This window comes from Equus asinus, unplaced genomic scaffold, assembly GCF_041296235.1.
Source record: "Equus asinus isolate D_3611 breed Donkey unplaced genomic scaffold, EquAss-T2T_v2 contig_2, whole genome shotgun sequence".
NCBI lineage: Eukaryota > Metazoa > Chordata > Mammalia > Perissodactyla > Equidae > Equus > Equus asinus.
Genome location: NW_027224849.1, coordinates 141,498 through 165,449, shown reverse-complemented (window position 1 = coordinate 165,449; position 23,952 = coordinate 141,498). Strand labels below are relative to the sequence as shown.

General features: G+C 45.6%; 1 long non-coding RNA gene across 1 annotated transcript; it reads right to left on the bottom strand.

Annotated features, from left to right (window-relative positions):
- Nucleotides 1–369: 369 nt before the first annotated feature.
- Nucleotides 370–21,721, bottom strand: LOC139043315 (uncharacterized). Its single transcript, XR_011500396.1, has 3 exons — nucleotides 21,569–21,721; nucleotides 20,196–20,321; nucleotides 370–519 (listed from the first exon to the last, which is right to left on the bottom strand). It is a non-coding gene; the product is annotated as an uncharacterized lncRNA (long non-coding RNA).
- Between the last annotated feature and the right edge of the window lie 2,231 nt (nucleotides 21,722–23,952).

Below are 23,952 nucleotides of genomic sequence, written 5' to 3'. Positions count from 1 at the left end.
AGCCATGGGGTCAGGGTGGTAGGTGCAGACAGCTTCCATGCTGGAGGCTGCCCCTTCCTCCGCAGGCCCGGGGAGAGAGGAATGTGGGGACTCTAGAGAGATGTCCTGAATCCTCTGATAATGGGGGCCAGAGGGAGGGAGGAGCAAATTGGCAGTCAGTGGGAAGAGTGATAATTGGGGTGGTCACCAAAAGTGTTCATGACTCTCAAATGCTCAGAAAAGGGACTTCCCTGAGGGAGATCAGTCTACAGCCCAAGACAAGGGGCCCAGGCTGCTCTTCTTGAACAAGGATCCAAGCAGGGGAGGAGGCAGGAGGAGGACGAGCAGGAGAGACAGCAGGTGGGGTGCTCCTGGCTGGGACTCATCCTGCCGGGAGCTGCTGGCACCAGGGTCTCATCAGGTGCTGCAGGACTCTCTCAGTGGAGTTCAATGTGGCTGAGCTCTTGCTCATGTCTGTCAAATACTGGATGTTGGAGATGGTGGAGTTGAGTGTGAGGGCCTTCAGGTCGTGCCCCTTGGCTGCAAGAAGAGAGGGAGAGAGATGGCCATCACTGAGAGCTGGGCTGAGACCAGATCAGAAGCCTGAACTCAGTATCATCTGTTGCCTTTGCTCCCAGTGGAACCACCACTCAATGCTGCGCTCATCCAAGTTGAAGCCAGCATATCTCTCAGCTCCTCCTCCCTCCCCTGCCGGTAACACCAACTGCACCTACAGATTGCTCCTCAATGCATTCCTTCTGTTCATTCACGTCCCAGGTAGGTCTTATCTTTTCTCACCGGAACCAACACCCTAACATGCTCACTGGATGCATTGTCTAAAGGATGTTCTCTGCCTTGAACATTAGAAGCATTTTTCTGAAATGAAGATCTCACTAGAACACTCCTGCTCTAGCATCACCCATGGCTCCCTAAGGCCTTCAGGGTTAAGTTCAAACTTCTTGACCTGGCACTCAAAGCCCTTGCACATCTGGCTCCTGCTGACTCTTCAGCCTCATTGATGCATTCACTCTGAGTTAGGCTTTGTGCTTCAGGCAAACCAAATTCCTGTCACTTCTCCCGTACACTATGCTGTTTTTGCCTACAGGGCCATTGCTCATGCAATTTCCTCTGCCAGGAACACGCTCCACACCTTATTTCCCTATATAATTCCTACTCCTTCTTAAAGACCCCAATTGGGCAAAACTCCCTCCAGAGAGCTCTTCCCACCCAAAGGATGCCAGGTGCTTCTCCTCAAAACATCCCACCTTGTATTAGAATTTTCTGTGACTTTCACAAGACCAGGGGCTCTCTGAGGGCTGCGTCAGATTGAAATATTGGTATAATCCTTGTGATCAGCATGCTTGCCCTCAAAGCAGAATTGCACACCTCGGCTTCCCAGCTGCCCAGTAAGAATTGGTCAGTTGAGGTGTGGGGCTAGAGAGCTCCTCTGGGGAAGGAAGAGGGGCCCCCTAGGCCTGTGGTGGCTTCTGGTTGCTCAAGCAATGAGGAAGTAGGCAGGAACATGCTGCCCAGCTCAGGAGCTGTGGAAAGGGCTGTCGTCTGGGAGACACAGAGACCCCACACAGTGGGTGAAGCCCCACAGGCTCATCTGCACTCCAACAGTGGCTGTCCCAGGACAACCATTCACAGGTGAGCCATAAATGTGAGTGACAGAAGGAGGGATTGTGTGAGTAGCGGGATGTTCGAGCCTGTGAGTGAGATGAACCCAAGAGAGACAGTGTGCTTGAAGAAGAGAGAGACGCAACAAAGAGACAGGTAGAGGCACAGATAGAGGGGATACCTGGATGGACAGAGGAAGAGCGGACAAATGGAGGGTCACAGGGAAAGCAGGAAGAACAAAGACAAGGAAGAGAAGTTGAGACATGGGAGGAAAGAGGATGGAAGGAGAGAAGAAGGACAAACCGGCGAACAGGCAGGAGGACAGTTGGACAGATTGATACCTGGACAGATGCTCGGGTGGATAGATGGAAGGAAGGAAGGAAAGAATGGAGGGAGCGAGGGAGGGAGGAATGAAGGATAGGAGGAAGAGAGGAAGGAAGGAGTCTGAGAGGAGGGAGAACTGGGAAAGTCACCTGCCCACGTTCAGAGGGTGCTTTAAAGGGAGGGTAAGGCTGAGAATACAGGACCCCTAACTCCCAGGCTTGTGTCCACCTGTCCCAATGCTGCCTGTTATTACTCGTAGAGACGGGCATATGGATGTAAAGGAAACCTTGAGCCCTACCCTCACAACACACAAAACTCAATTCCTGGACACTTTGACCTAAAGGGGAAAGGTAAAATAATGAAACTTCTAGAAGACAACATAAGAAAACATCCTCGGGACCACAGGGTAGAAAAAACTTCTCAAAGAAGACACACACACACTCTCCATACAAGAAATATCGGTAAACTGGGATTCACTAAAATTTAGGCTTTCGGTTCATCATAAGACACATTACAAGAGGGAATTTGCAAGTCACAGGATGCGAAGAGATTGTCCCAGTTCCAATATTCAACAAAGGATTCACATGCAGAATACAGAAAATCTTCAGCATATTTATTAGATAAAATGCCGTGAAAGAGATACATATTAATGCTGCTTATTTTAATGAGCCACATTTATTTGACAAGGACAGTGAACAAAGCAATCTGAAAAGCAGGGGGTGAAAAACGAACAGTAGATAAACAGAATCCCAGGAGGGTTTGGAAAAAGCAAGAGAAGCCCCTTACATAACAGTTCATTGGCCTTAGAAAAGGAAAGTACTACTGGATTCTGTTAGGAAGTCAGAAAGATTGAAATATCTAGTGGCTTCAGCGGAAAAATAAGATAGGAAAAAATAACTATGATAGTTATTTGATTTTCCTCCAAATGACTTTATCCCTTAGAGAGCAAGGCACTTTCCTTTTCAATCATCAACACATCAAAGTTTAATTTCCCTCCATTTAGCCTTTTTCGTGGCCATAGGTTAGAAGCAGCAAAGGGGCTCAGCAGGCTGAACCAGTCTGCAGACATACTCTGTCCTGTTCCACACTGGCTCACACATGTGCAAATTGGAAATTTCTCCTGAGTCCCTACTCAAAAAGGAAGTGGGTGGGGGGTAGAATAAGAAGGCCATATATTTGAAGGAAATAGGAGAAAATATTTCATTGTGAAAGTAATAAATGTTGCTTTTCAGAAGTCATGTGTATGTTGAAAGTCTATGTCTTAAGGTACCATAATGAAACAACGTACACCTCATCTTCTCCCTCTTTTATCTGAGCATTAGGTTAAAATCCATGAAATTCCTAAGCTTAAAAAAACACACAAAAATCACAAGGAAAGTTTTGGAGGTCATGGATGTGTTCAGCACTTGGTTGTGGGGATGATATGATGGGTGTATGCATATGTCCAAACTAATCAATACACATATAGAAAACGTGTGCATTTTTTGTCTATTACTCATACCTCAACAGAGCTAAAAATTCAAATAAATTCCTAATTACTTTTTGAGGGTGCATAAAAGTCAAAATTTCTAATAAAATTCAGATTGTTAATTTCTCAACATAAATAGCATTCCTGCTTTGATGGGTGACCCCACAACTCTCAAAAAAAATCAAGAGCAGTTGCTACTGTCAATCTCAGTGGAAGTTATTTTCAACACCTCACCCCCTCCTTTACACCTCATTATTTAAAAACCAAGGAAATAGTCTTCAGCTTTTAAAATGAAGGAGTAAATGAGTCAGCTTGACATTATACTTTATTCAAGATTTAATGTTAAGTAAAGGAAATAACTGAGCATGAGCAGAATCCCTTCCATAACTCATCTTTTCTCCTATGCTGATAATAAAAATGACACTCTACTGAAACATAGTTTGCATCATATATTCTCAAGTAAATATATTTCACTGCTGGAGATTTGATTTCGTTTTTTTTCTTTTTTTAATCAATAATTTACACAAAAAAATCAATTTAGGAGATAAAACGTATTGCTATTTAGAATTACTTCCTGATTGTAAATTACTAGAAGTGTAAACATGAAGTCAACGCTAAGGACGTTTTAATTCCTTCAATTCATTTTGCCAAATTTCTTTTTTAGAAAATAATGTTAATATAGGACTTTGAGAAACCTGTTTCATGACACCCTAATCTGTTGAAGGATAATTTTGAGATTCTCATTCAATTTCTTCATATTCATCTATAAAACTTATTTGGCATCTTTCATCTTTTTAACATTTTCATCTTTTTAACTTTCGAAGGTTTAACTTTCCAAGAGACTATTTTTTAATGACGAGCTAACTGATGAATTTGTGCACCAACTGTTTTTTTGAGACTGAATATACAAATGGACAAAGGACAGATCATATATGACAGTATAACTCTGACCCCCCAACGTGGGAAGCAAACATCCCAAGAAGCCAAGTCACAGCCCCTGCAGCATTCAGCACAGAACAGTCAGCACTTGGTCAGTAACTGCCAGTTTCCAAAACTCTCGTTCTGCTTTCAACACAGGACCGCCAGAGAAAGCCACATGTGCTCCCTAAACCATCACATAGGATGCCTGCCTTCTATTTAGTGAGCTCCAGCTTCCCCGTGTCAACAAATTCCAATCAGGCCACCCCTCCCCCACTCCCCTGACCTCTGCCACCCTCTCCCCTCCCTTTCCCTTCTCTCCTCTTCTTGTGCATGCGACAATCCTCTCCTGTCGCATTACAGTCTCTGCAATATTTTTAACGTGTGATAGACCAGCTCCTCCCTCAGAGTTCTTCCTGGTCCATATTTTCCTAGCTTAGCTTATGCGTTTATTTTTTCCATGTAGGATCATTTATCTAACTCAACAGAAAAGCTCGTTAAAATTTTTATTGGCATTGTATTCAATTTATAAAGTAATGGGACTGACCATTTAATGAAACTTCCTAACTTAAAACATAGACTGACTTTCCATTTGCCAACTATTTTTAATTGAAATTTATAGTGTGATCATTGTAGATTCTACACTGCTGTAAGGAATAACTCCAAAAGTTCCAGTGTACACTTTACCCAGTTCCTTACAATGATAACATTCTGCAAAACTATAGGACGATACCACAGCCAGCTTGTTGGCATTGATGCAATCCACTATCTTATTCAGATTTCTCCAGTTTCACTTGTACTAATTTGTTCCTGTGTATTTAGTTCTGTACAATTTTATCAGATGTGCAAGTTTCTGTATCCATCACAGCTAAAATAATGACCAGTTTTATCACTACAAGGTATTCTTGCATTGCCTATTAAAAAATCAATGGATGTTATTTTTTAGAGCAGTTTTACGTTTACAGCAAAATTTAATGAAATACACAGTGTTCTCATATAGTCCCTGCCCCCACATATGCATAACCTTTCTGTTGTCAATACCCCTCATCAGAGTAGTATACTTTTCACAATTGATGAACATACATAGGCACATCATTATCACTCAAAGTCCATAATTTACATTAAGGTTCACTCTTGGTGTCAGAGATCACTAGGGTATAACTCTGTGGTCCATTTCTGGATTCTCTACTCTGTTCCATTGATTTATGTAGCTGTCCTACAATGAAAATGATGATGCTGTGATTACAGTATGTACAAGGCAATACTAAATATTGTTAAAGTGTTTACTGCCGCATTATTCTTCCTGTCATGATTGTTTTAGCTACTCTCAGCTATGTGCCTTTCTATATAAATTTTAGAAAAAGGTGTCTCTGTCTACAAACTGTGGTGGAATTTTTATTAGAATAATATTAGACCTATAGATCAATTTGGGGATAATTGAGACCTGTCCTCATTATTCTATCCAGTAACATGGTGAGGACTGCAGAATTCTCAGCACATAACAACTCCTTCCAAACCCCCACACCAGGAGGAGACTCAACCAAACTCTGGCGTGGCTTCTAGCTGCATAAGTCTGTGTAACCGGAATGACTCCAGCCCACCATTAAAATGCCTTCCTGAGAGCTCAAAGCTGACAGAAAAATTTTCTATTTATTTTAGTCAACACCCAATTATAGGCCTCTGATCCCCCTTCTTAGAGTATTTACTAAAGAGGGCTTACAACTGTAGATATGTATCTCTCACAATTCTCTAAAGGACCTAAGAGCCACTCCTTTGAAATACGATCATTAAGACAGATAGAGCCTCTTTCTCTCAACTTCTGAGTGAGGATAGAATCCTAACTTTGATAACTGCAAAGTAACGAACACAGTGGGTCTAATCACAGTTACACTGACCAACCTTTGTACTTTTTTACTTCTTTGACTCTACTGAGCCCCTGAACCCTGCTCCTTCATTCCGTCTTTAAAATTCTAGATTCACCTCCGTACAAATCTGAGCGCAGCTCAGCTTCTGTCAGCTGTTACTGAATAAAATCTGCTTTCACCACTTTAACTAATTTCTGCTGCATTTGTCTTTGACAATAGTAAGGCTCTCAATTTATTTGCATCTTCTTTAATCACTGTAATCGGTATTTTATAATTTTCAGCATCAGATCCTGTACACATGTTCTTGAATTTATGCCTGAATATTTCATGTTCTTCGGAGTGGTTCTAAATAATACAGCATTTTCAAGTTTATCATCTGCAGGTTCATCATTAGTTGTAGAAATAAAATGGTCTTTTGTGTGTTGATCTTGTACTTGGTGAACTTTTTGTACTCATGTATTAGTTCTGATTTTTTTTTTTTTTGTAGATTCCCAGAGTTTTTTTACACAGACAACAATGAAACTAGGAATGGTTACATTTTTTCCTTTCTAAACTCTATGGCTTTTATTTCCTTTACTTCTGTTATTGCCAGAAGCTTCAGTATTTTGTTGAATAAGAGTAGTGAAAGTGGTATTCCTTTCCGTGTTCCTTATTGTGGGGAGAATCATTTAGTCTTTCCCTGTTAAGCATGAAGTCAACTGTGCATTTTCTGTAGACGACCTTCAACAAGTGAAAGTAGTTTCCATCTATTTCAAACTTGCTAGAAAATTTTATGACAAACAGGAGTTGGATTGTATCAAATGTTTTCTCTACATCTCTTGCCTATTAACAAGTCTTGCCCTTAAACAAATAGACAGCCAGTTATTTCTCTGGCAAAAATTGGTTTATCTGGGATTAGCAAAGAATAGCCATTTGGAGTGTGCAACCATGGCAAGCCATGCAGGAGCACCCAGCAAGGAAGAGAGGAGAAGCTCTTTTATCTCAGAGTGGGGAAAACTGTGGGGGCTATTGGACACAGTCTTGAGGGCAGTGGCTTTTCATCGGCAGAGTTGTGACAGTCTCTCCTTGGGTTAGTTTCTGACTGGTCAGGAAGAGGATGTCTTTATTCTTCCTGTTGCACTGCGCCTTTGACATAGGGCATGAGAACTCCCTCTATTAGCCTTCCAACACTATTTCAACTACGTTTCCGTTTATTAACTTTCACATGTCCCCATTTTGATTGCCATCTTTCTCTGAAAGCACTGTTGATCTGCAGTCAGATTTTTCCACTTTCAGTAGCCTCTCGTCCCTCGAGGCCAGGAAGGAGCTTCTCTGGGAGTCATGTCCCAGGTTGGAGGAAAAACACACAGATTGGAAACCTATTGTGGCCACATTTGAGGAACACGGAGTGAGAGGAGGGAGAACTCTCTGGCACTTTTTACCTGAAGTTTGCATGTTATCAAGATCATAGGCATTGGAGATGATCTGAAGTGTCATGTCATCCTCAAAGGTTTGGCAGACAAACTTCCAACAGACCTGGTCCAGACACCTTGGAAACCTTCGCATCAGATACTGTCTGCTTCCATTTGGAGAAATCTTTATTTTTAAGTCACCAAATGATGTGCAGTTCCCCCCAGAGTTTGTGCTTTCTTCAGGTGTGTCCCATGAATCCAAGTCTTGAGTTTTGTGGCAAAAAGCTTGGCTAGCAGCGCCCGATTGAGGAAAATACTATCATCTTGGTTGAGTTTTGTTAGTTTGAAATTTTTGGTAAGTTGTTCCTTGTTTTCAAGTTGTTAAATTTATGAGAATGGAACTGTTTATATTATTTTCAATGGCTGAAGAACCTGCAGTGATCTATCCCTCTCGTGTGTCTCAGGCCTTTGAGGGTGAAGAGGCTTCCCCAAAGCTTCTTGAGGCAGAACCCTGTTTGCTGTTGGCCTCTAACAGCTTGAGTGCATCTGGGTTGGGGAGGAGACAGAGACTTCCAAGAACAAGTTGTTTCTTCTTGAAGGAATGCTGAAGATGCCCAAAGTATGGTACTTTGACATACAAATTATTTGGAGCCAAAAGCAATCGAGAGCCCGCAGATGCAGGAAAAACTCTTGATCTCCACCTTGACTGCTTTAAATGAAGGATAGACTTCCTCTTTGGAAAGGAAATTTATGTTTCTAAAGGAAATTTCCATTAGTAAAAGCATCTGCACCAGAAAGAGAATGACTCTTAGAGAATTTTTTTTGGAGGAAGATTAGCCCTGAGCTAACATTCCCCACCAACCCTCCTCTTTTTGCTTAAAAAGATTGGCCCTGAGCTAACATCCGTGCCCATCCTCCTCTACTTTATACGTGGGATGCCTGCCACAGCATGGCTCAATAAGTGTTGTGTAGGTCCGCACCTGGGATCTGAACTGGTGAACCCCAGGCCATCAAAGCAGAATGTGTGAATTTAACCCGTGTGCCACCAGGCCAGCCCCTACAGAATTTTTTTTTTTTTTTTAGGAAGATTAGCCCTGAGCTAACTGCTGCCAATCCTCCTCTTTTTGCTGAGGAAGACTGGCCCTGAGCTAGCATCCACGCCCATCTTCCTCTGCTTTATATGTGGGACACCTGCCACAGCCTGGCGTGCCAAGTAGTGCCATGTCTGCACCTGGGATCAGAACCGGCAAACCCTAGGCCACCAAAGTGGAACGTGCGCACTTAACCAGTGAACCACCAGGCCAACCCCTAGAGAATTTTTTTAACTGAGAGATTTATCTGCATAACAAGGCAAGCTTTATTTATTATACATTTTCTCCCTTCATCTTCCCATAATTTTCCTTCATCCACTTCCTGCTGCTGCTCACCCAGATGGCTGCCTGCTTCCAAGCTCCCCCATGTGCACCCAGTGTGGACTGGACTTGCAACTGGCAGCTGGTGTGGAGCTGCCTGCTCGAGGGCTGCAGAGCCCCATCCTAAGTCTCATCCCCAGCATGACCTACCTGGCCAGCAATACTCAGGATCTGCCACCACTGCACAGGATTGGGGCCGCGGCACTGATGGTTCAGATTGTGGGCAGTACCCAGCCCAATTCCCACTCACTTTTGTTGACCACACGCCTGTGCTGTTTGCAGATGGTACAGATTTAAAAGAGAAGTCATATCCTGCTGTTAAAGTGGAACTGTTGGACTGACTTGAGGGATTTTTCAACACCTGTAAAACTAAAGAGAAGCTGGGAGAATTATCAGAAGAGTTCTACAAAAATGAACTACTATCGATTGAAATGTTGAATATACATGTCCCTGCAGTTGCTAAATTGAGACGTCTTTTAGACAGTTCTCCTAGGGAAGATTTACTAGACATTCTGACATCACTTATCCAAACAAGCAACAGAAATGCTCCAAATTTTAGATACTGTGACTCTGGAGGAAACTGTCCAAGATGATGATACCACTGCTGGTGAAACAAATGCAAGAATTGAAATTGCTTTAAAAAAACAGAAAACTTGGGGCCGGCCTGGTTGCACAGAGGTTAGGTTTGCATGTTCTCCTTCAGTGGCCTGGAGTTTGCCGGTTCAGATCCTGGGTGCAGACCTATGCACCATTCATCAAGCCATTTTGTGGCAGGAGTCCCACATATAATGTAGAGGAAGATGGGCATGGATGTTAGCACAGGGCCAGTCTTCCTCAGCAAAAAGAGGAGGATTGGTGGTAGATGTTAGTCAGGGCTAATCTTCCTCAAAAAAAAAAATTATAACAATAAAACAGAAAAAGTGAGAAAGATGATAATAAATGCATTATATGAATATGCCTCAATAGGATTTCACACATCCTAGGTACTTTATTTTCTGGCACATTGTTATGGGATATCATGCAGGTGATTTCGACATATCCTGTGTGTTTTCCATGCGTGTCCGACACCTGATTCTGGCGTGTCCGGCAGGTAGTTTCAGTGAATCAGGCACCTGGTTCCGGCGTATCCAACAGGTGGTCCCGGCATGTCTGGTAGGCGATTCCAGCACATGTGACATGTGGTTCCGGCGTATCCGGCAGGGGATTTCGACGTCTCCGGCAGGTGGTTCCAGCATGTCCAGCACCTGGTTCTGGCATGTTTTGCAGGTGGTTCCGTCATGTCGGCACCTGGTTTTGGCATGTGCGACACCTGTGTCTGGTGTATCTGGCAGGTGGTACTCACAAGACTGGCAGGTGGTTCAGATGTGTCTGGCACCTGGTTTTGGCATGTGCGACACCTGCGTCTGGTGTATCCGGCAAGTGGTTCTCACAAGACTGACAGGTGGTTCAGCTGTGTCAAGCAGGTGGTTCTGGCATTTCAGGCACCTGGTTCTGGCTTCTGCTGTACCTGTTTCTGGTGTATCCATCACATGGTTCCAGCGTGGCTGGCACATGGTTCTGGCATATTCGGCAGGTGGCTTCAGCGTACTGGGTGCCTGGTTCCGGCGTATCTGACAGTGGGTTCCATGGTTTCTGGCAGGTGGTTCCTGCGTGTCTGGCATGTGGTTCCGGTACGCTCTGAATGTGGTTCCAGCATGTCCGTCTGGCGGCTACCATGTGTCCAGGACCTGATTCCATCGTGTGCGGTTGGTACTTTCAGAGTGTCCAGGTGTTGGTTCCAGCATGTCTGGCCGTTGGTTCCCGCATGTCCAGGGGTGATTCCGGTGTGTCCAGCAGGTTGTTCCCGCCTTTTCCAGAAATTGCTTCTGGTGTACCCAGGACCTGGTTCTGGTGTATCCGGCAGGAGATTTTGGCGTGTCCAGCAGGTTGTTCCAATGTGTTACGCTGATGGTTCCGGCCTCCGTGGCAGGTGTTTGTGGCATGTCTGGCACCTGATTCTGGCGTATACGGCAGGTGGTTTCAGAGTATCTGGTACCTGGGTGCGGCACATCCAACAGGTGGTTCCGAAGTGTCTGGCAGGTGGTTCCGAAGTGTCTAGCATGTGGTTCTAGTACGTTCGGAAGATGGCTCAGGCGTGACCGTTGGGTGCTTCAGGCATGTGCGGGAGTTGGTTCTGGCGTGTCAGAGTCATGGTCCCAGCATGTCCGTCATTTGGTTCCAGGTGGTTCTGGCTTGTCTGGTGGGTGCTTCTAGTGTGTCTGGCGGGTCGTTCTGGCATGTCTGTGTGGTGGTTCCAGAGTGTGTGGCGGGTGGTTACGGCATGTCTACCAGGTTTTTCCAGCACCCAAGGTGCCTGGTTCCAGCGTATCGGGCAGGTGATTTTGGCGTGTCCAGCAGGTGGTTCAGGTCTGTCCGGGAGATGGTTCCGGCGTGTCCAACATGTGGTTCTGGCATATCTGAGAGGTGGCTCCGGTGTGTCCGGCAGGTGGTCCCATTCTCTCTGGCACATGGTTACGGGGTATCATGCAGGTGATTTCAACGTGCCCTGTCGGTTGTCGAGGCCTGTCTGACACCTGGTTCTTGTGTGCCCGGCAGGTAGTTTCAGTGAATCAGGCACCTGGTTCTGGCATATCCAACAGGTGGTCCCGGCATGTCTGGTACGTGATTCCCGCCTGTGCAGCACATGGTTCCGGCGTATCCGGCAGGTGATTTCGACGTGAGCGGCAGGTGGTTCCAGCATGTCAGGCACCTGGTTCTGGCATGTCTTGCAGGTGACTCACTCGTGTCTGGGACTTGGTTCTGGCATTTCTTTAAGGTGGTTCATTCATGTCCAGCACCTGGTTTTGACGTGTACAACACCTGTTTCTGGAGTTCTTGGCAGGTGGTTCTCACAAGACTGGCAGGTGCTTCAGGCGTGTCCAGCAGGTGGTTCTGGCATGTCGGGCACCTGATTCTGGTGTGCCCAGCATGTGGTTCCAGACTGTCTGTCAAGTGGTTCAAGCTGGTCTAGCAGGTGTTTCAGGTGTGTCCAGCAGCTGTTTCAGGCGTGTCCGGCACCTGGTTCTGGCCTGTGCTGGACCTGTTTCTGGTGTATCCGTCACATGGTTCCAGCGTGTCTGGCACATGGTTCTGGCATATTCGGTAGGTGGCTTCAGCATACTGGGAGCCTGGTTCCGGTGTATCTCACAGTTGGTTCCATGGTGTCTGGCAGGTGGTTCCTGTGTGTCTGGCATATGGTTCTGGTACATTCGAAAGGTGGTTCCGGCATGTTCAGCAGGTTGCAACAGTGTGTCTGGGACCTGATTCCATCCTGTCCGGTTGATGCTTTCAGAGTGTCCTGGCTTTGGTTCCGGCCTGTCTTGCAATTAGTTCCCACATGTCCGGTGGGTGATTCTGGCGTGTCTGGCAGATTTTCCAGCCTTTTCCAGAAATTGGTACTGGCGTATCCAGGACCTGGTTCCGGTGTATCTGGCAGGTGATTTTGGCGTATCCAGCCTGTTGTTCTGGCGTGTTAGGATGGTGGTTCCAGCTTGTGTGGCAGGTGTTTGTGGCGTGTCTGGCACCTGGTTCTGGCATATTTGGGAGGTGGTTTCAGTGTATCTGGTACTTGGTTCTGGGATATCCAACAGGTGGTTCCGAAGTGTGTGGCATGTGGTTCTGGTAGGTTCAGAAGATGGTTCTGGCCTGTCCGTTAGGTGCTTCCAGCATGTCTGGAAGTTGGTTCTGGTGTGTCAGACTCATGTTTCCAGTGTGTCCAGTGGGTGGTTCCAGGTGGATCTGGTGTGTCCGGTGGGTGCTTCCGGTGAGTCTGCTGGGTCATTATGGGATGTCTGTGTGGTGGTTCCAGAGTGTTCGGCGGGTGCTTTCGGCATGCCTGTCGGGTTTTTCCAGCCTCTAAGGTGCCTGGTTCAAGCATATCCAGCAGGTGAGTTCTTTCTCAGCTTCCTAAAGAGCTGGAAGCAAGACAGTTTGTGGCTTGTCTCCGCTTGAGGGATGGAGGCAGTGCTTTGTGCCATCCACCTCTCGAGCAATATAGGGCATGGTTGAGAGCAAATGGGCCTTTCTGACATAGGGGCTTTCTGACACTCTCTCCACGAATGCACAAGGACAGTTGGTTAAAAGCCTCTTGTCTCTATCCTCCTAAGCTTGTGGAATCACAATCATTCGGGCCTTGGCCCCCTTGCTTAAGGGGAAGATGTAGCCATTACCCCTGAGCCGGGTTGGCAAGAGGGAAATGTGGCAGAAGCAGAAGTTCTAAAGCAGCGAGTTAAGGGCTGGGAGGAAATGGCGTTCAGCTGCCTGTGTATGAGAGGTTCCCAATATGCTATAAGAGCACTGTGGAAAGCGACTTCTTTCTCAGCTTCCTAAAGAGCTGGAAGCAAGATGGTTTGTGTCTTGTCTCCCCTTGAGGGATGGAGGCAGTGCTTTGTGCCTTCCACCTCTAGAGCAATGTAGGGCACTGCTGAGAGCAAAGGGGCCTTTCTTCCATAGGTGCTTTCTGACACTCTCTCCTCCAGTGCACAAAAGCAGTTGGTTAAAAGCCTATTGTCTCTCTCCTCCTAAGCATGTGGATGCACAATCATTCGGGCCTCAGCCTCCTTGCTTAAGGAGAAGATGTAGGCATTTTGTCTGAGCCGGGTTGGCAAGATGGAAATGCCCCAAAAGCAGAAGTTCTAAAGCAATGAGTTAAGGGCTCCAAATAAACAGCATTTCAGGTGCCTTTGTATGAGATGTTCAAGGTACACTATAAGAACAGTGTGGCAAGTGAGTTCTTTCTCAGCTTCCTAAAGAGCTGGAAGCAAGATGGATTATTGCTCATCTCCCCTTGAGGGTTGGAGGCAGTGTTTCGTGCCTTGCAATTTTAGGGCAATGTAGGACTCTGCTGAGCAAACTTGGCCTTTCTTCCATAGCTGCTTTGTGAACACTCTCTCCACCCATGCACAAGGGCGGCATGAGAGGTTGCCAGTATGCTGTAAGAGCACTGTGGAAAGCGAGTTTTTCTTAACTTCCAAAGAGTGGTTGGTTAAAATCCTATTGTCTCTCTCCTCCTAAGCATGTGGAAGGACAATCATTCGTGCCTCAGCCGAATGATTCGGGCGGGACTTGTGTGACCCACCTGCCTTAAATGCTGGAACCAACTGTTGGACACTTCAGAAACATCATCTGGAAACGGTGGAACCACCCATCGCAGATGTGAGAATCAGGTCCAAAACGTGCCAGAAGCACCTGCAGGACACACCAGAACCATCTGACTCAAACGCCAAAATCACCTGCCGGATACACAAGAACCACTTGATGGACACTCCAGAATCACATGACGGGCATGAAAGAACCATCTCTCAGAGTGCCAGAACCATGTGCTGGAAATGCCGGAACCACATCACTGACAGACATGAACCACCTGCTGGACACGCCTGAACCACCTGCTTCACTCGCTGGAACCACCTTCTGGACAAGCCAAAATCACCTGCCGGATACACTGGAACCAGGCCCCTTAGAAGCCGGAAAAAGCCAACAGACATGCCAGAAGCACCTGCCGCACACTCTGGAACCACCATACAGACATGCCTGAATGACCCGCCATACACACCAGAAGCACCCACCAGACACGCCAGAACCACCTGGAACCACCCACCGGACACACTGGAACCATGACACTGACACGCCAGAACCACCTTGCAGACATGTCAGAAGCACCCAAAGGACATGCTGGAACCATCTTCCGAACGTACCAGAACCACATGCCAGACACACAGGAACCACCTGTCACACACTTCGCAACCACCTGTTGGATATGCCGAGACCATGTGCCAGATACACTGAAACCACCTCCCGAATACGCCAGAACCAGGTGCTGGCCATGCCACAAACACCTGCCAGACAAGCCGGAACCACCAGCCTAACACGCCAGCACAACCTGCCGGACATGCCAAAATCACCTGCTGGATAAACCGGAACCAGGTCCTGGATACGCCAGAACCAATTTCCAGAAAAGGCCAGAGCAGCCTGCCAGACAGCCTGGAATCCCCCGCCAGGCATGCGGGAACCAACTGTCAAACACGCCGGAACCAACACCTGGACACACTGAACGCACCAACCACACACAAAGGAATCAGGTTCCGGACACATGGTAGCCACCAGTCGGACACGCCGGAACCACCTTCAGAACATACTGGAACCATATGCCAGACACACAGGAACTACCTGCCAGACACCACGGAACCAACGGTCAGATACGATGGAACAAGGCGCCCAGTACGCTGAAGCCACCTGCTGAACACGCCCAAACACTGTGCTGGACATGCCAGATCCATATGATGGATACACCAGAAACAGGTCCAGCACAGGCCAGAACCAGGTTCCAGAAACAGCTGAAACAGCGGCTGGACACACCTGAACCACCTGTTAGACCAGCCTGAACCACTAGATGGAGAATCCTGAACCACATGCCAGGCACACTGTAACCAGGTGCCCGACACGCGAGAACCACCTTCTGGACACGTCTGAACCACCTACAAGTCTTGTGAGAAACACCTGCCGGATACACCAGATACAGGTGTCGCACACACCGAAACCAGGTGATGGACATGACTGACCACCTGCAAGACATGCCAGAACCAGACATGCCAGATGGGGAAGAGGTGATTTTGGGGGAGAGGAGCTTTGTAGATTTCTCACTTGGGCACTTACCTGTTTTGTTCTCCATCCAGGGTTTCTCCTGGGAGCAAGTTCTTGAGAAATCTATAATGAAAAGTATGAGCTATCTACATAGGGAGAACTCAGACTTCGTTCAGCAATTTCCTGGGCGTCTGGAGACTCGATAGAATACTTTTTTCTTTTTCCATTGCCAACACCCATGCCCATTCAGGCCTATGTGAGTTTTTACAATGCTCCTCCAACTGGTCTCCAGGCCTCCAGCGTGCCTCATTTCTCTTCATCGTAGAGGACAATAGCAGATCAATGTTTCTGAGGCATGGCTCCACCAGTGCCCTCTCTGATGCGGAAACCTTCCTCTCACTGCCTACCTGATAGACTCCAACTCTCTGCCTTAGCACTCAAGGGCCCCTCCGCCTTTCATGTATCCCACAGTCCTGCCAAACCGAACAGTACCCACTACCCAAAAACACACATTGCATTCTTCTCTTTCACCTCTGCCTGATCAGATGATGGACTTGAAACAAAGCCATCATTTGCTAGTTAAGTGACTTTTGCACAGGTCATTTCACCTCCCTGACCCTCAGTTTCTGCATATATAAGTGATGAATAGTAAGAGTCACCTCATATTGTTCTTATAAAGAATTAAAATTGACTTAGAGAGCATATGCAAAAACAGCTGGCTCCCTGCCTGACATGCTGCAGTCACCAATAATTATTCGGATCTAAATATTGGCTCATGCCATGCCCTGCTTCTTTTCCTATTAAAACCTTATCCTTCAAAAATCGGTGTGTACCCTTTCTTGAAGACCAGCCCAAGGTGTAAACTGAAGTTCATTTTCCTAAGCTGCTCAGTAACATTTATAACGCAAAGTCTAATGCGTTAGACCGTTGTTTTTTTTTTTTAAGCAAAAGAAGCTAACTCTGGCTAACTTCAGTTTTCTTATTAAAGAAATTGACTAGAAGGATTTACGGTAACTCACATAACTGAAGGGAATTTTTGAAAAAATCAACAAACAAAAAGCAAAAATAAGCTTTGGAAGACACAATAGAGCACAGTGTATAGTTATTATTACTGCCGTTCACCAAATATTGTCGGCTCTTCTCTGGCACACAGAAGGGATGTATCTTCTTGGCCCCTTAAAGTCAAATGTGACTTTGTGAGCCTTTGGCAAATGAAACTTGAGCAAAAATGAGGCTGTCTCTTCCAGACAAACCTTTGGCAAACAGTAGGAGTGTGTTTTTCCTGCCTGGCAGTTGTGCAAGAAGTTGGATCGAGCATCTTTTAGCTGCCATCTACTCAATCCTCCAGACTGAGCAAGGATAATACAGAGCCAGCTCCTGATGACATGGAGCATGTTCGAGAAATAAACCTTGGTTATTTTTAGCTGAGACTTAGGAGTTTGTTGTGAATACAGCACAACATGGACTATCTGACTGGTGAAAACATATGTAGGGGAGGAAGACATTTCCTCTTCCCAAATGTGGGTTCGTCTGGCTGGAGAACGAATTAAATTCACATGAGACAGAAAAGCAAGAGAAAATTGGACAAAGCTTTATGAGGAACCGTGGCCCGGTGCCTTTCTTCCCGAAGGAAGAAAGGGCACCAAAGAAGTGGGGTGCACATAGTGGTTATATACCGCCAAATGGGGTGTTTCACATGTGATTGAAATGTCCCTCCCACAATAGTCACAAGATTGCCCTGTCGGCACTTGATGGACACAGCAGGTAGTGGGTCTGCTATCTCAGTGGGCATAGCAGGACTCAAGTCGATTGTCTGGAGCTGGGCGGTCACAGGTGAGCTCAGCAATCAGTTCCTAGCCTAAGGAAAGATGCTTAATCCTTAAGAAATGCCAACGTTGGGAGGGGGAGGAAAGTCAGTTACAGGAGGTTACCAGACTAGCACAATAAAATGCAGATTTAAGTCCTTGCCTTTGGTATTGATTAAGAGTTTTTAGAGAGAAGGTCATCTCCTTTCTTCTTCCTGGTACAGGGAGGGAGGCAACTTTTACAGATAGAGATTTACCTTACAAATGTAAATGTGCCCTAACAAAGGGCAAGTTCCATTCCTCCTTCCCTGTCCCAGTTTCTCAAAAGCAATCAGCCTCAAATAATCCTGATGCCAAAGAGACATATCTTGGGGTGGCCATTTCCAGGTCCCCACACATACATATTACCAATTTCCTGTGCTGTTGACCAAAATGACTTCAGTGAGCCAATATTAGAATTCCTTTTCACAAAGGTGGATAAGTGACAGATTAGAAGTCTACACTGTCCCAGGAGTGTAGACAGATACCATGCTTATATATAGCAAAAATATTTCCTCATTTTGTCCTTTACCTGTCAATAAAAAAGCATATCTATAGAAATCTGGAGGTAAAGCTCCAGACAAAACCAACATGGTGACAAGGAGGAACATTACATACTTGTAAAAGGAGCGACAGATGAGAAAATAATAATAATGGCTGGGAACTTATAGAACCTTGCATTGAAAGGGATCTCATATGGAACTCAGGAAATATTTATAGCTGAAAGCACTACATGACAAAATCTGGTGGATGGAATTAAACAATACTTAGAAGAAAGATACCTTCAACATACGTATCTAAAAAGAAAAATTAGAAACCAATGAGCTACTTGTTCAAGAAGCTAGACAAAGAGCAAGACAGTAAAGTCAGGAAGAAAGGAAATGAGAAAGAGAAATGCCAAACCTTTGTTTCTATTTATTTGCTCTTTATTTATTGCTATGGACTGAATTCTCTCTCCCCACCATTCATATATGGAAGCCCTGACCCCCCCTTGTGACCATGTCCAGACACAAGGTCTTTAGGAAGTAATTATGGTGAAAATGAAGTCATAATGGTGGAACCTAAATCAGATAGGACTGCGGCCTCATCAGAAGTGGAAGAGATCTCTCTTTCTGTTTCTTCACACGCATACACACACCCCACCATCTGAGGACTCAGTGAGAAGGGGACCTTATGCAAGCTGAGGAGAGAGCCCTCGCCAGAACCTGACCATGCTGGCATCCTGCTCTCAGGCTTCCAGCCCCCAGAATGGTGAGAAAATAAATTTCTGTTGTTTAAGTCACCCACGCTATGGCATTTTGTTATGGGAACCCAAGCTAAGATGCTTATCTTTCACAGTTTGTTCCTAGGTTCTGGTACCAATTCCAATGTGTGTGGGGTTGTGGGTCGGGGGAGTCCCCCCCACCAACAAGCAATTCTTGGGACACCAGCTGGGTGTCCTACAACTCAACTCGATTCTGACACTATGTACCCAGAGACAGCATCACACCCCACAGGTTAAGGGTTCAGCCCCACAAGACTGCCCCCACTGCAGGTGCCAACAGCAAGTCTAGGTTGTCGCCTATGCTTCTGAGCAACTGGCTGTCAGTAGGAGGTTCCCAAGACTCTCTACTCCGGTTCGACGAATTTGCTAGGGTGGCTCACAGAACTCAGAGAAACCTCTTACTTACTAGATTACCTGTTTATTAGAAAAGGATATGACTCGGGAATAGCTCGATGGAACAGACGCACAGGGCAAGACATGGGGAAAGGGCACTGAGCTTCCACGCCCTCTCCAGGTAACCACTCTCCCAGAACCTGCACGTGGTCACCAACCTGGATGCTCTTGGAAATCTGTCCTTTTGGGTTTTTATGCATAAGCCGTTTATTTATTCTCTTACCCTCGGCTGCTGTTTTTCCTTCCCCATTTATAGCCCAAAGCCAATCAAAGAAGGACATGTGCAGTGTGATGCTGTTCCTGCACATTTTTTAAGTGCATAACAATGTAAGAATTTGTTAACGGAGACATACACATGTATGTCTTGACTCTGCATAAAAATGTAATCTTTTGTTAATGGAGCCATGCACATGGATATTCTTGGAATCATAAAGAATGTAATTAATTTTAGGATATTGATACCTATGATGAGGGAGGGAGGAGAACGGGATGGAAATGTGAATTTTAGGTGTGACGGCAACATTTTGCTTCTTAAAAACAGAGATATCGTTGTGGGCTGAATCATGTCCCTGAAAATTCATATGTTGAAGTCCTAACTCCAGGACCTAAAAATAGGGCTGTATTTGGAGAGAGGGCCTCTAAAGAGGTAATTAAGGTAAAGTGAGGTCACATGGGTAGGCTCCAATCCAATGTGACTGATAGTCACGTAAGAAGAGAAGATTAGAACTCAGACACACACAGAGGGAAGACCGTCTGAGGACACAGGGAGAAGCGGCCGGGGAGAGAGGCCTCAGAAGAGACTATACCGGCCAACGCCTTGATCTTGAACTTCAGCCTCCAGAACCGTGAGAAAATAAATTTCTATTGTTTAAGCCACCCTACGTGTGGTATTTTGTCATGGCAGCCCCAGCAAATGAATGCAACATCGGAAGCAAATAGGGCAGAATTTAACGTCTGTTCTTTCTGGGTATTGGGGCCGGAGATAGAGGTCATACTATGTACTCTTCTGCATATTTGAAATATTTCCATAATAGTTAAGAAAATAACAAGCAGATCCCGAAAAAGAATAACCAGAGAGTAGAAATTTATGTGTGATTACCTTACAGGCCAAGGTGGGTTTCGTGTTGGGCAGGTGGTTCTCTTCCACAGGGTGTGTCAGTCACCCATGAATTCCCGTCTCTTGGCTCTGCCATTCCTGATGCCTGTATCATTGTCTGCAACCAATCTGCACAAGGAGAAAGAAGGAACACGGAGAAGACACACCTGCTTTCAAAAGTTCCAACCTGGAAATGGCACACACCACTTCCACTCCCATTGCATTGGCTGAAACATAGTCACACGCCACACCTCACTGCAAGTTGCTGGGTGACTGCCTTCCTGGGCACCCAGGACAAGGATGTGGACAAACAGCCAGTAGTCCCACCCACAATGTCATCAGGTTGACCCTGGTCTTCATGCTGCTGCTCAGTCTACAGCGTGTCTGCCAGCTCTATGGTTAGGGTTTAGATATTTTACAAAGTCACGGGGTTGGGGGTCATGGTTTGGGACTTCAAAGAGGAGGAAGCCGATTCACAAGGAGACAGGAAACCAAATGTTTGCTGGGCCATCTCTAAACAAATGAGAGAGAACTTGTGTAAAATGGGCCCGGCTAGGTACCTTCTTCTCTACCACATCTAGAGTTCCCTACGTTGACAGCTCCTTCCTGGAACAGGCCTTCTGTCTTAAATTCTTTTAGGCACTTAGGGGCGAGGCCAAAGTTTCTTTTATATATAAATTTTATGTGTATATATGTAATTTATAGAACTAAATAAATGAATTTAAATATAGATACAATGGATTATATATTCTATTATATATCAATATTAATATATATTATATATATATAGATAATCTCCTTGGTTCTCCAGAGAACCCTGACAAATACAGGAGGAGTTAATATTCTTTTCTCGATGGCATTTACATTTAATCATTTGAAATTCTTAGTTATGACATTGTTATGGCTTGCAAGGAAGTGTCCTTTTCAGTGTTTCATTTAGAGGCCTCAAGATACCAATTTTAAAAAGTTTCCCATTTTATTTGTTTGGTTTGATAGGCTTTTTCCAATTGAGTGCACAGATAAACCAATTTAGGTATTTCAAAGGAGCCCCATTTAGGCCAGCGAAGCTTTAAATCACCCTGAGTAATCTGAGCCCAGTGGGACAGAAATCTACATGTAGAAGGTCTGTATTCTTTAAAGACAAAACCAGCAGGAGTCCCAGAGTGGGGCTGTTCTTCGGTGGTCCTCTTAGAAAATGGACTTCTCATTTGTATGAACTTACCAAAGGATCAAAGGCCCAGAAAAGGAGTGAAAGAAACAGAAGTTTCTAACAAAGCTGACAATGGAAGGATGGCCAGAACCAGTATCAAAGGACGCCTACATAAAGAGTCTGGACCTCTACCAAAAATGGGTGGTCCAGGCCCAGGAGGACTTACCACCAGGAACCAGAGCCACCAGGAGGAGACGACAGAGCACAAAAGATTCTTTGCAGGCACCTTGCTTGTGTCTGTGAAGTGGCACCAGAATTGAAGGTCAGTAGCTAGGGATCCCACTTCTGTCACCACGTAAAGTCAGCAAATAAGAGGCATAAACTGCAAAAGAACCAAAAAGTTTATTTGGGGTCTCAAGAATTGCAATTCAGGAGATGTAGATTCGAGTAGAAGCTCAAATGTGCTCCTAGGAAGACAAAGGAGGCAGGGGTATATAAAAGGAAAGGACACAGGCTTACAAAGCTCTACAGTGAACAGTTAATGACTGGTTCTGGCATGGGGTGAGCTGACTTGCCAGAACATAGTTGGTCCTAGGCAGACTGCCCCTTCTTGGAATGAGGAAATACTTCAAGATGTGACCTCTGCTGTCAGGTAAAGCTCAAAAGTTCAGTTAACGTCTGGTGGTGGATGTGGTGTACAAGCATAAGCCCCACTTCCTTAATGGCCTCCCAGCTCCATTTTAGAAGCCTTGAAAATGGTACTCCATTTTGTCATTGTCATCCACCACAGTCACGCACCATGTAACAATATTAACGATGTTTCGGTCACTAATGGACCACATACATGAGAGTGGTCCCATACGGGTAGCACCACATAGCCTGGGTGTGTAGTAGGCTCTACCACTTAGGTTTGTGTAAGTACACTGTGTGATGTTCACACAACAGTGAAAGTGCCTAATGATGCATTTCTCAAAACATGTCCCTTTCATTAAGTGAGGTATGCCCGTACTGATTTTAGTCTTGTGAATGTTGAATAATGAATTATTCATTTCAATTATTTGAGCCAGCCCCACTGGCTGAAGACGGTAAAGGCTGACTGAAGCAAGAAACTAAAATTTGTTATTCAACATTCACAAAACCAAATGAGTAAAGAACTTTAAGTTCTATATCAGGGTTCATGTAAGGCAAAAACATTCTAAAGGAAAGATGGATTTGAGGACATATATGATTCTGAGTATAAATGTCTGGGTACTAGCAAAAATTCCAGGGAGCATTTCAGACTTTCGAGGCAGTGGAATTGGTGAAACCAAAGTCAAGCTCTCCAAACAGTCAAGGGGGCCCAGGCAATATCTGGAGTACAGGTGGAACAGGCAGAAAATTCCATTAATGTAATTGTATGATATGATGAACGGACAGAGTTGGAAAATAGGATGGCAGGGTAGGGCAGAGGGACCTGGAGGGCCCAGGATGGATGGAGAGATCAGCTGGGCTGGTGGGGGGAAGGGGCCATGGGCACACCCTCTTCATGTCCCCTCCCCCACCCTCTGAAACCCTTTGTGACTCTTCAGTGCTCTGTGATGCAGGCCTGGGATTATAGGCAAGTGTGGACACTCTCAGAGCTCAGTTGCCTCAGGCAGCCTTGCGATTCAGAAAATGGAGTTCAGTCAATGGAATGTTCTCTCATTTCTGAATAGCCATATTGAGTTGTTGTTGAGCATCTGCTCAACATTCTTAGATAGTGACCACAACCTCACCATCGTGTGTGGGTTGTGGTTGCTTCTTCTGTTCCTGTGCTTCCTGGTGGGGATTCCATCTTTACCAACCTTCTGGAAAACCAAAATCTACCAAAAGGTAAGGATCCCTGGGCAAGCCACCAACAGGGATTTTTTATTGTTGTTTCCATTTCTAGTCCCACATTTTTAAATGAGTTGGTCCAGAGAGACTCCTAAGATGGCAAGTCTGAATAGAGGATAGAACATCATCCTTCTAGGGGAATAGGCCAGGCAGGACTAGGGGTTCAGCTGGGACTGTTTCCCATTTAAAACTCACAGACCATCTGGGTGTGGTGGAGGATTCCTGGATAAAATCCCATCACTGATTTCACGGCCCTGCATTAGGTTATTTAGAGAGTTTGGGATCTGTGTAGGAGAACACTGTTCCCAACACTGGATCATGAGTCACGTTCCCATGTCGGGCGTCATTCGACCAAACTGTCCTTTGTATTGGGCAGATCAGGAGAGCAGGGCTGAGCCTCTGAGCAGACACTGGAGTGTGAGCTCTGTCCCAGGATACAGGGTCCTATCTGAGGAAGCACAGATGTGACTGTGGGCCTCAGAGTCTATGCCTTCCTTGAGCAGAGGACTTCTGACTGAGAATATCAAGTGTGGACTCTAGCCAAAAATCCTCCTTCGAGTTTTTCAAAGAAGGAAAAATTGAAAGTATCTTATCACCTTTAGAAATTCAGAAAGGGAAAGAACACAAAGTGCTAGTAATAAAAATGGAGAGTGACATTAATCTTGGATGAATATCTGAGTTTCCTAGAGAGAGGAGCAAGCCAACTAAGTCCTCGCTCCTCATTCTTTTCTTTTTGTTCTCAGCGTCAGGGCAGAG